We start from the raw sequence: 12,467 nt of genomic DNA, 5'->3' as shown, positions 1-12,467 counted from the left end.
TAATCTCACATAGATCATAAACCATAGGAACAGAATGAGGCTTTTCGACAAACCCGATCATGGCTTGTTTTCCCTCTCAACCCCCTTCTTCCGTCTTCTCTCTGTAACCTTTGATGTCCTTGCTAATCAGGAACTTATCGACTGTGGCAATGAGTTCCACAGATTCTCCACCATCTAGCTGAAGAAATTCTTCATCACTGTACTACAGGAACGTGTGTCTGGCTCCAGAACTACATAACTTCTCCCCCTCCCCCAGATTTCAACGAAGTCTCTCAATATTCTTCGAAGCTCCATTGAACACAGGCCCAGAGCTATAAAAACACTACTCATGCCTTAACTCTTTCATAGCTGGAAGCATTCTCGTGAACATCCTCTGGACTCTCTCAAGTGCCAACACAACCCTTCTCAGACAAGGGACTCAATATTACCGAGCCTACTGTCAGTGTGGTCTGACCATGCCTTACAGCAGATGGCTGTTAACACTTGAGTCTCTGGTAACAGCCAGTATATCAGAAGTCCTCAACTGTCCATCTACATTATTAACAATAGAGATTTTGTTAAGAGTCCTCCTGCATTCTCATCAACTCCATCAAGATTCTACCACACAATCCAGCTGTAATCAATGGCGTCCAAAAAGAATCAGCAACTGTGGAAGAAGATTTTGAATAAAGGGTTAAAGTACCTGAATTGTTAACACCCCGTACCTTCACTTAATTAGCAATATGTCTAGTGCTGGCGTTCGTGCTTAACAGAGCTGCATAAATAATATAAAGACAGTGAAGGGCATAGATTGTTGGGAGGACCCTGTCGGCTGTCAAGTTTCTGATAATTAAAAATTATCCTGCTTCGTTCTTCACCTGTTAGCTACTAACTTCAAAACAAATCGTATCTTTGTACTTAAATGACTTACTGTATCTAAGGATTTAATGAAGCTTTTCGTATGTGATAAATTCCTTAGCTGGGTTCTGAAAACGGGACAGGCATGCCTGCGGAGACAAGTCAATCTATGCACGATGACAGATGTATTCGTGCGACAGTGAGTTAGAACTAAACATCAGGGATGTTTGTAGAACTGTTCATGCCTAATGTGCCTCGTCTTTCTGTATAAATAGAGGTGTGCTTGTCTTGGTCTTCGCAGGTGGGGATCCCAAAGTTAAAGGATCGGGCCCCCACACGATATCGCGTCTCTATTACTTCTGACTGACTAGAGTGTTTATGTGAATGAATTAGTTTCTCCGACAACAACCCACGTGTCTTTGAGAAGTGGGGAAAAAAGTCAAGCGTCCAGGGATACACAGGTAGTCACATGGTGGACGAGCAAACTCCACATAAACAGAAACCTATGTCAGGATATAACCTGAGTCTCGACGTTCTGAGGCAAAAGCTGCTGTGGGCAAGATGTACAGGAGCCTGAGCTCACACACCACCAGGACACTGCGCTTTGGGGCATCCCTCAATGCAAAGTCCTGATGTATGCCTGTCACACACCACCAGGACACTGCGCTTTGGGGCATCGCTCAATGCAAAGTCCTGATGTATGCCCGTCAGAATTCACCAGGACACTGCGCTTTGGGGCATCCCTCAACGCAAAGTCCTGATGTATGCCGTCACACACCACCAGGACACTGCGCTTTGGGGCATCCCTCAATGCAAAGTCCTGATGTATGCCCGTCACACACCACCAGGACACTGCGCTTTGGGGCATCCCTCAATGCAAAGTCCTGATGTATGCCCGTCACACACCACCAGGACACTGCGCTTTGGGGCATCCCTCAATGCAAAGTCCTGATGTTTGCCCGTCACACACCACCAGGACACTGCGCTTTGGGGCATCCCTCAACACAAAGTCCTGATGTATGCCCGTCACACACCACCAGGACACTGCGCTTTGGGGCATCCTCAACACAAAGTCCTGATGTATGCCCGTCACACACCACCAGGACACTGCGCTTTGGGGCATCCCCCAATGCAAAGTCCTGATGTTTGCCCGTCACACACCACCAGGACACTGCGCTTTGGGGCATCCCTCAACACAAAGTCCTGATGTATGCCCGTCACACACCACCAGGACACTGCGCTTTGGGGCATCCCTCAATGCAAAGTCCTGATGTATGCATGTCAGAATTCACCAGGACACTGCGCTTTGTGGCATCCCTCAACGCAAAGTCCTGATGTATGTCTGTCAGAATTCACCAGGACACTGCGCTTTGTGGCATCCCTCAATGCAAAGTCCTGATGTATGCCCGTCACACACCACCAGGACACTGCGCTTTTGGGCATCCCTCAACGCAAAGTCCTGATTTATGCCCGTCAGAATTCACCAGGACACTGCGCTTTGGGGTATCCCTCAATGCAAAGTCCTGATGTATGCCCGTCAGAATTCACCAGGACACTGCGCTTTGGGGTATCCCTCAACGCAAAAGTCCTGATGTATGCTCGTCAGAATTCACCAGGACACTGCGCTTTGTGGCATCCTCAATGCAAAGTCTTGATGTATGTCTGTCAAAATTTGCTGATGACATTAAACTGAGTGGAAAAGCAAATTGTACAGAGGATGTGGAGAGTCTGCAGAGGGATATAGATAGGTTAAGTGAGTGGACCAAGGTTTGGCAGATGGAATACAATGTTGGTAAATGTGGGACCATCCACTTTGGAAGGAATAATAGAAGAGCAGATTATTATTGTTATTATTTAAATGGTGAAAGATTGCAGCATGCTGTTGTGCAGAGGGACTTGGGAGTGTCTATTTTCATTAACCTGACATTAATACATAGGGAGAATCTTTTTAAAATACTGTCTGTGATCTCATTAACTCTCTCCAGATTCTACCACAGACACACACAAGGAACAATACACGGTTTCCAATTAACCCACCTATCCACAAGTCATATTTCAGGTAGCTATTACACTACAACAATCAGATTGGTGAACCAGCGTGGATATCTGTTCACAACAACACTGACCTGTCTCCACAACCTAGAGACTCGCTTTCAAAGACTTTACATCTCATGTTCTCTGTGTTATTTGTATTTTTATTGTTATTGTTTGCACGATTTGTCATCTTTTACACATTGGTTGTTTGCCTGTCTTTGTTTAAGCATAGTTTTTTCATAAAGTCCATTGTATCGTTTTTTCCTGAAAGAAAATGAATCTCAAGACTCTATATGGTGACATACAATATATGCACTTTGATAAATTTAACCTTGACTCTCAGTTCCCCCACAGTACCGGCTTCGAGCAGCAGGTGGGAATCGTGTACCGTGAATCTCCGCCATCCCTTTGCCTCTGCAGTCTTGGTCCAGTCCACACCCCCTCTCCTTACCAGGGAGGGGTCCTCACACACTGAGGGGATCACAAGGTACAGAAGTCTGGGAACACAGTGATTCAGCAGCTGTCGAGGAAACAGTCACCAACTGACACAGACATGATAGACAGTCAGAGTCTCGTTATCCTCAGCGTGGGAATGTCAATTCCCCCAGGGAGTAAATGTAAAGAGGTTTAAAGGAGATTAATGAGGCAAGTTTTTTTTTACACAGAGAATGGTCGGTGCCCGGAACGTGCTGTCAGGGGAGGTAGTGGAAACAGATACAACAACATTTCAGTGACATTCAGACAGACACATGAACAGACAGGGAATGGAGGCTTGTGGACCATGTACAGGCAGATGTGATGAAATTGAATTGGCACAATGTTCAGCACAGACGTGTGGGCCGAATGGCCTGTTCCTGTGCTGTATTGTTCAATGTTCTATGTTCAGCTGTTGTGAACGCAGCAGTCAACAACAACAACAACTGGTATTTAGGCACAGTCGCTGTGTAAATGCAGTAAAGTGTTCCGGGTGCTTACACAGACGTGTTTCTCACTGGATACAAAAACAATGAATACAACAAACTCTGCATCCTGTTACAAACACTGGGGACAGTGGAGTGAATACAGTCAACACGGAGTACAGAGGATGCTCTACACAGAGTGCATTGGTTACCGCTCCCCTGTGTAATCCAACAGACTGAAGACCAAAACATTAAAAGACACAAAGATCGATTTGTGTTTCAAGAAATTGAGAAACAGGAGCAGTTGTGGCCATTCGGCCCCTTACTCCTGCTCTGCCCTTCACTCAGATCATGGCTGATCATTGACCTCAGTGTCAATTTCCTGCACCATCCCATCATCGCTGTGCCCCTTAAATCCAGAAATCTTTTGTAGAGAATACCAAAGATTCACCACACACTGGGAGAGGAAATTTTCCTCATCTCAGTCCTGCTGAGGCGACCTCTGATTGTGAGTCTGTGACCCCTGGTTCCACACCCTACCCAGGGGAAACATCATTCCTGCCTCTACCCTGTCAATACCCAGTGAGACTGTGTCTGTACCAGTGAGACCACCTCTTCTAATTCTGAGACAGTCTCACTTAGTGTGATCTCCCCGAGGACACTACGTGAAGGGTAAAGCTTTAAAGTCAGAGGGTCAAAGTTGAACCGGGATGTTCAAGGAATGTTTTTGGACACAATGAGTTATATCTTCCTGGAATGCACGGCCGGGATGGGGAGTGGTGGAATCAGATACGATCGTGATGTTTAACAGACACACGAACAGGGAAGTGAACAGACAGGGAATGGAGGATATGGATCATTTGCGGGCAAATGTGATTACATCATGGTCAGCACAGACAGTGTGGGCAGAATGGCCTGTTCCTGTGCTGTACTGTTCTGTGTTCAGTGTTTGAAATATCACAGCCGGGGTCACAGCAATTTCTTCCCTGGATTTCCACCATGTCAGACGATACATTGGGTCAGACCCCCAGGTTTATTCAGCTTGTATGTGGGATGGTTTTCTGACCCAACATGTCGAGGAACCAACTAGAGAGCAGGCCATTCTAGACTGGGTAATGAGCAATGAGGAAGGGTTAGTTAGCAATCTTGTCGTGCAAGGCCCCTTAGGTAAGAGTGACCATAATATGGTGGAATTCTTCATTAAGATGGAGAGTGACATAGTTAATTCAGAAACAAAGGTTCTGAACTTAAAGAAGGTTAACTTTGAAGGTATGAGACGTGAATTAGTTAAGATAGACTGGCAAATGATACTTAAAGGGTTGATGGTGGATATGCAATGGCAAACATTTCAAGATTGCATAGATGAGTTACAACAATTGTTCATCCCAGTTTGGCAAAAGAATAAACCAGGGAAGGTAGTGCACCCGTGGCTGACAAGGGAAATTAGGGATAGTATTAAGTCCAAAGAAGAAACATATAAATTAGCAAAAAAAAAGCGGCACACCTGAGGACTGGGAGAAATTCAGAGACCAGCAGAGGAGGACAAAGGGCTTAATTAGGAAAGGGATAAAAGCTTATGAGAGAAAGCTGGCAGGGAACATAAAAACTGACTGTAAAAGCTTTTATAGATACGTGAAAAGAAAAAGATTGGTTAAGACAAATGTAGGTCCCTTACAGTCAGAAACAGGTGAATCGATCATGGGGAACAAGGACATGGCAGACCAATTGAATAACTACTTTGGTTCTGTCTTGACTAAGGAGGACATAAATAATCTTCCGGAAATAGTAGGGGACCAAGGGTTTAGTGAGATGGAGGAACTGAGGGAAATACATGTTAGTAGGGAAGTGGTGTTAGGTAAATTGAAGGGATTAAAGGCAGATAAATCCCCAGGGCCAGGTGGTCTGCATCCCAGAGTGCTTAAGGACGTAGCCCAAGAAATAGTGGATGCATAAGTGATAATTTTTCAAAATTCTTTAGAAGCTGGATTAGTTCCTGAGGATTGGAGGTTGGCTAATGTAACCCCACTTTTTTAAAAAAGGAGGGGAAGAGAAACCAGGGAATTATAGACCGGTTAGCATGACATCGGTGGTGGGGAAAATGCTAGAGTCGGTTATCAAAGATGTGATAACAGCACATTTGGAAAGCGGTGAAATCATCGGACAAAGTCACCATGGATTTGTGAAAGGAAAATCATGTTTGACGAATCTTATAGAATTTTTTGAGGATGTAACTAGTAGAGTGGATAGGGGAGAGCCAGTGGATGTGGTATATTTAGAGTTTAAAAAGGCTTTTGACAAGGTCCCACACAGGAGATTAGTGTGCAGACTTAAAGCACACGGTATTGGGGGTATGGTATTGATGTGGATAGAGAATTGGTTGGCAGACAGGAAGCAAAGAGTGGGAGTAAACAGGACCTTTTCAGAATGGCAGGCAGTGAGTAGTGGGGTACCGCAAGGCTCAGTGCTGGGACCCCAGTTGTTTACAATATATATTAATGATTTAGAGGAGGGAATTAAATGCAGCATCTCCAAGTTTGTGGATGACACAAAGCTGGGCGGTAGTGTTAACTGTGAGGAGGATGCTAAGAGGTTGCAGGGTGACTTGGATAGGTTAGGTGATTGGGCAAATTTATGGCAGATGCAATTTAATGTGGATAAATGCGAGGTTATCCACATTGGTGGCACGAACAGGAAAACAGATTATTATCTGAATGGGGGCGATAAGGAAAAGGGGAGGTGCAACGAGACCTGGGTGTCATTGTACACCAGTCATTGCAGGTGGGCATGCAGGTACAGCAGGCGGTGAAAAAGGCAAATGGTATGTTGGCATTCATAGCAAGAAGATTCGAGTACAGGAGCAGGGAGGCTCTACTGCAGTTGTATAAGGCCTTGGTGAGACCACAACTTGAGTATTGTGTGCAGTTTTGGTCCCCTTATCTGAGGAAAGCCATTCTTGCCATAGAGGGAGTACAGAGAAGGTTCACCAGATTGATTCCTGGGATGGCAGGACTTTCATATGAAGAAAGACTGGATCGACTAGGCTTATACTCACTGGAATTTAGAAGATTGAGGGGGGGATCTTATTGAAACGTATAAAATTCTAAAGGAATTGGACAGGCTAGATGCAGGAAGATTGTTTCCGATGTTGGGGAAGTCCAGAACGAGGGTCACAGTTTAAGGATAAAGGGGAAGCCTTTTAGGACCGAGATGAGGAAAAAATTCTTCATACAGAGAGTGGTGAATCTGTGGAATTCTCTGCCACAGGAAACAGTTGAGGCCAGTTCATTGGCTATATTTAAGAGGGAGTTAGATATGACCCTTGTGGCTAAAGGGATCAGGGGTATGGAGAGAAAGCAGGTACAGGGTTCAGAGTTGGATGATCAGCTATGATCATACTGAATGCCGGTGCAGGCTCGAAGGGCCGAATGGCCTACTCTTGCACCTATTTTCTATGTCTCTGTGTTTAAGCTGGCCAGCCTCCTTTGTAATGTCGGTATGTTTCATGACATTATTATTCTCCTCCCTGGGTTCCCCAGCTTCCATCACCTTCTCCACAGTAAATACTGATGAGAAGTATTTATTTCAGACCTCACCCATCTGCTGTGTCTCCACACACAGATGACTAACTGATCACTCAAGGGACATATTCCCTCACCAGTTACCCTTTTGTTTTCCACAGACTCTCAGAATCTGTTTGAAACCACCTTTATCTGACCTGCTAAAGCTATCTCATGTCCCCCTTTGCTCTCCTGATTTTCTCTGTTCAGTGTTCTCCACATCCCTTCTACTCCTCAAGGACCCCAGCTGGTTTCACCTGAATTACGACTCCATCCGGACGAGAGCCTCAATGACCCTCGTCAGCCAGGGTTCCCTCATCCCTCCAGTCTCGCTATTCACTCTAACAAGGACAGGCTAATCCTGAACCCTTCCAAACTGTTTTAAAGCCGCTCACTTGCCAGATGTCTGTTTACTAGGGACCACCCTCTGGTTCTACACCTCCATTTATTCCCCGACCCCTTCTATCCTCCCTCAGTTCAGTCTGTTCACTGCTCTGAATATCAGAAATAGCAGCAAGAGGAGGCCATTCAGCCCCTCACACCTGCTCTCCCATTGAATAAGATCAAAACCACCTCACTGTGCTACAGATGTAAAGGACGTGACAGAAGTGGAGGTGAGAGAGGGGGGGGAGTTGTGATGTTGAATCGGGAGAACATCACCACAGCACTCAGAGAGATCCTTGTGGGGAACGGCCAGTGAGAGTTTATTTGTAGGAGTTAGAAATATGGAGATGGTCACTTTGCTGGGATTGTACTATAGGATGCCAAATGTCAGTGAGAATCAGAAGAGCCCATGTGTAGGGAGAATGCAGATAACTGTTGGAATATCAGGGTTGTAATAGTCAGAGACTTCAGCTTCCCTAACATTGACTGGGACAGACACAGTGCCGAGGGATTTGACAGGGAAGGATTTGTGAGTGTGTCTGGAATGGTTTCACAAGCAGCGTTCAGATTCCCAACCAGAGAAGGGGTCACACTTGACCTCCTCTCTGGACAAGTGGTTGACGTGACAGTGGGGGGGGGGGGGGAGCGCACATTGGGACCAGTGACCGTCATTCTGTTAGACATGAAATAGTTATGGAAATGCCTGTATTGGACGTGTATTGAATCCTGAATTGGATTGAGGTGAATGCTGATGGGATCAGACGGGAACGTGATTGTTGTTTGGTCGATGTTGTTCACAGTCAAGGCACACAAAGCTGCAGAAAGTTGTAAACTCAGCCAGCTCCATCATCCTTTACTGAAATCCATACACACTACATCCACTGCTCTACCATCATCAATGTGTTTTGTTACATCTTCAAAGAACTCAATCAGGCTCGCAGAGCAAGACCTGCCCTTGACAAAGCCATGACCATCCCTAATCAGATTAAGTCTCTCCAAATGCTCATAGATCCTGCCTCATCTGTATTTACTGTGGAGAAGGTGATGGAAGCTGGGGGATTCAGGGAGAGACACAGTTAGACTGTATAGTGAAGAAGGGGTCTGGTACGCTGGCCTTCATCGATCGGGGATTAAGTACATGAGATGGTTTGTCGTGTTACAGCTGTACAAGACATTGGGGAGACCACACTCAGAGTACTGGGTGCAGTTCTGGTCACCGAGCTGTAGAAAGGATGACATTCAGCTGGAATGTGTGTAGACAAGATTCACAGGAATGTTACCGGGGCTCAAGGGCTTCAGGAGAATCTGGATCGACCTGGACTGTTTCCCTGGAGCAAAGTCAACGGGGGTGGGTATCGTATTGTGTGTGTGTGTGTGTGTGTGTGTGTGTGTGTGTGTGTGTGTGTGTGTGTGTGTGTGTGTGTGTGTGTGTGTGTGTGTGTGTGTCCGTGTGTCCACGATTGTTATTAGTTATCCGCGTGTGTTTTATTGCCGATCCGACTGCTGTAAATTGCGTGAGTGTTGCTCCTGTTGCCATTTTCCCACGTTTGCCGTCTGTAAAGAAAATCCTTTACTACCAAGACTGTGTGTCCAGAGTCCTTGTCTGTGATACCTATCGAATCTGTTCCCTCACTCACAACAGTCGGTAAATGGGACGAGCTGCCAGAGGAAATGGTGGACGCTGATAGAACTGAACCATTTTTAAGACATTTAGACAAGTTCTTGATTGAAAACGTTTAGAGGGATGCTGGCCAAGTGGGACGTGCTGAGGAAGCCACCTTGGTTGTCAGGGACATGTTACGTCGAAGGGCCGGTGTGTGTGCTGTCACCTCCATTAGTCTCATTCGGAAGAGTGGGACCTCACATCAGAGCAGGGCTGTACAGGGGGAAGTCAGGAAGTTTTCCTGCATCCGTGTTTGAGTAATCCCGGTATATCCAACACCTCACAATCTTCCGCTGCATCAATATCCCATATTTCAGTGTCAAAGATATTTTCCTGACAATTTAAATAACCGATATTTAATTACCTTTTCACCCTCCTTCTTTACACCTCTATTTATTCCCCGGACCCTTCTATCCTCCCTCTGGTCAGTCTGTACACTGCTCTGAAGAACATCAGAAACAGAAGCAAGGAGGCCATTCAGCCCCTCACACCTGCTCTCCCATTAGACATGATCAATACCACTTCCCTGTGCTCATGCTGTTTCTACTGATTCACTTTGTATCCAAAACTCTATCCACGTCTCTCCTCAACATAGTTACTGTGTAAATGTGCAGAGCCCTGTTAGATTGTGAGCTGTGTAAATACATTTATTCACCTCTGAATGGTCGTCCCCTCACTGTGTCTCCTCATCCTGTCGCCCCCGTTACCAGATACATCACCTGGGAGCCTGGAGCAAGTCTCAGTCTCTCTCTCTCTCTGTCTCCACCATACACAAATACACACAGGGGGCTTCACCATTTACATTTCTCCATTGCGTCAATGACCAACACAGTCTGCCCGAGGATTGTGCTGGGATCAGCCGGCATGTGTTGCCACACTTCCGGCTCCACGTCTCTCTCACCTTCACCGTACCTCTCCGGGTAGTTCCAACCTGAGCATCGGTTTCTCTAATGGTCCACTCCCCCCTCCTATCGCATTCCTCCTCCTTTATCCCCCTTCCGTCTCTCTCCCCTTCACTGTACCTCTCCGGGTAGTTCCAACCTGAGCATCGGTTTCTCTAATGGTCCACTCACTCTCCTATCACATTCCTCCTCCTTTATCCCCCTTCCGTCTCTCTCACCTTCACCGTACCTCTCCGGGTAGTTCCAACCTGAGCATCGGTTTCTCTAATGGTCCACTCACTCTCCTATCACATTCCTCCTCCTTTATCCCCCTTCCGTCTCTCTCACCTTCACAGTACCTCTCCGGGTAGTACCAACCTGAGCATCGGTTTCTCTAATGGTCCACTCACTCTCCTATCACATTCCTCCTCCTTTATCCCCCTTCCGTCTCTCTCACCTTCACTGTACCTCTCCGGGTAGTTCCAACCTGAGCATCGGTTTCTCTAATGGTCCACTCCCCCCTCCTATCACATTCCTCCTCCTTTATCCCCCTTCCGTCTCTCTCACCTTCACCGTACCTCTCCGGGTAGTTCCAACCTGAGCATCGGTTTCTCTAATGGTCCACTCCCACCTCCTATCACATTCCTCCTCCTTTATCCCCCTTCCGTCTCTCTCACCTTCACCGTACCTCTCCGGGTAGTTCCAACCTGAGCATCGGTTTCTCTAATGGTCCACTCACTCTCCTATCACATTCCTCCTCCTTTATCCCCCTTCCGGAGGAAATTACACTGCACTCCCGTTTTTTCTTCAATCAGATGCTGGAAGAACTAAAACAGAACAGAAATTACCTGAAACCCACAACAGACCAGGCAGTGTTTGAATCAATTCCGGGAGAGGTCACCAACGTGGAATGTGAAGCCTGTTCCTCTCTCCACAGATCCTGACCAACCTGCTGAGTTTTTCCGGCATTTCCTGATTGTTCTGGATCCATTTTGGATGCTGTTGAGGGGGATGATCACAGTGATTGGAGCCTGTTTCTGAGGTGCAGAAGGAAGAAAAAAAGAGGAATGCGGTAGTCAGAGGGGATTCCATAGTGAGGGGAACAGGCTGGAGGTTCTGTCAGCCTGATAGAGATACCCGCATGGTGTGTTGCCTCCCAGGTGCCAGGGTACAGGATGTCTCGGATCGGGTGCAGAGGATTCTGAAGACAGAGTGTGACCAGCCAGAAGTGGTCACTATGCTAAATCATGGATATTTGGCTAAATTTGCCAATGATACAAAGATAGGTGGAGGAGCGGGTAGTGTTGAGCAAACAGAGAGTCTGCAGAGAGACTTAGATAGTTTAGAGGAATGGGGAAAGAAGTGGCAAATTAAATACAATGTTGGAAAGTGTATGGTCATGCACTTGGTGGAAGAGATAAACGGGCAGACTATTATTTAGAAGGGGAGAGAATTCAAAATGCAGAGATGCAAAGGGACTTGGGAGTCCTTGTGCAGGACACCCCACAGGTTAACCTCCAGGTTGAGTCGGTGGTGAAGAACGCCAATGCAATGTTGACATTCATTTCTAGACGTGTAGAATATAAGAGCAGGGATGTGATGTTGAGGCTCTGAAGCTCTCGTGAGATCACACTTGGAGTGTTGTGTGCAGTTTGGGCTCTTTATTTTAGAAAGGATATACTGACATTGGAGAGGTCTCAGAGAAGATTCACGAGAATGATTCCAGGAATGAAAGGGTTACTGTATGAGGAACGTCCGGCAGCTCTTGGTCTGTATTCCCTGGAGTTCTGGAGAATGAGGGGATCTCAGAGAAACACTCCAAATGTTAAAAGGGCTGAACAGATTAGAATTGGAAAAGTTATTTGCGATGGTAGAGGATTCTAGGACAAGAAGGCACGACTTCAGGATTGAAGGACGACCATTCAGAACTGAGATGCGGAGAAAATCTGCATGGTAAATCTGTGGAATTTGTTGCCATGATCGGCTGTGGAGGCCGAGTGATTGGGTGTGTTTAAGGCAGAGATCGATAGGTTCTTGATTAGCCAGGAGATCAAAGGGAATGGGGAGAGGGCAGTGGATGGGGCTGACTGGAGGAAATCAGCAGTTCAGGCAGCAAACTTCTTCTGATTCTGTATCTTCTGGTCTTAAACTGAATATCCGATTCAATGTGGAGATCCCGGCTCTATTTGACTGGTAAATTAGAGGAACGGCT

Source organism: Hemitrygon akajei, chromosome 2, assembly GCF_048418815.1.
Source record: "Hemitrygon akajei chromosome 2, sHemAka1.3, whole genome shotgun sequence".
In the NCBI taxonomy this organism is placed as follows: Eukaryota; Metazoa; Chordata; class Chondrichthyes; order Myliobatiformes; family Dasyatidae; genus Hemitrygon; species Hemitrygon akajei.
This window is presented reverse-complemented; position numbering follows the sequence as displayed.